The sequence below is a fragment of the Limulus polyphemus genome, unplaced genomic scaffold (genome assembly GCF_000517525.1).
Source record: "Limulus polyphemus unplaced genomic scaffold, Limulus_polyphemus-2.1.2 Scaffold623, whole genome shotgun sequence".
Classification (NCBI taxonomy): Eukaryota; Metazoa; Arthropoda; class Merostomata; order Xiphosura; family Limulidae; genus Limulus; species Limulus polyphemus.
Window position 1 is genome coordinate 148106 of NW_013666233.1, and position 1022 is coordinate 149127.

The window sequence follows — 1022 nt, forward strand, 5'->3', positions numbered from 1 at the left end:
GTTGTAAGTCCGCAGACATACCGCTGTGCCACTGGGGGCATCTTGTTTGGTTACAGAGTCATCAAATAGAAAATCAGACTCCTCTTGCCACACCCACCTGTCACATCTTCTTAACAGTTCTCTCTTACGTTTAATACTATATTACTTATAACTAATAGAAAGACAAGGTTTTCACCTATCAAATGATGTATTATATTACGTTGTTTTCTGTACAGAGAATTGCCTGTTTTAGTACAAGCTTCGTTCCAACGAGAAATATATCATGGATGAATTTGTGCCGGCTCTTGTGGCATAGTTAGAAAGCCAGAAAATTTGTGATAGTTATGGGACATTGTATGTTTTTTGCAGGTAATTTTATTTTTTTCCTTGATTGATTACAGAAAAAAATATATATGAGTTCGTGGGCCGGATGCGGCTCGCGGGCTGGTATAAACCTACATCAGCGATTTGTGTGTAACTGTGTAAAAACCAATAATATCAGCCCATAATATGGACAAGGCCTTAAATGTGCAATGCGAAGTTTTATATACGGTCGCTAAGAAAATAAATCTAGCATTGTGTAAGTGTGGGAAGTATCACCGGAATAAACAAAACCTCAGCAACCTGGACACAACATCATTAGCGCGGAGCCGGTGAAGACATTACGCAATGTAAACTCGACTAATTTACAATGCCAAGAAACAGAAGTTTTAAACAATAGAAAGTACCAAAATCATCTTAGAAGGAAAACAAATTAAACATAACATCTGAAACATCTGATAATACAGCAATAAAAACAAAAGAGCAAAAATCTAATGTTAGGGAGAAGGAAGGGGTCGAAGGTGTACCTCTTAGGTCCAACAAAATCGGACCTAAAAATCCGATACAACGAATGATGGTTGAAAATCGTTTTGCCGTCATTTCCTGCACCCCTACTAAATTAATTGTTTTTTTGTTTGTTTTTGAATTTCGCGCAAAGCTACACGAGGGCTATCTGCACTAGCCGTCCCTAATTTAGCAGTGTAAGACTAGAAGGAAGGCAG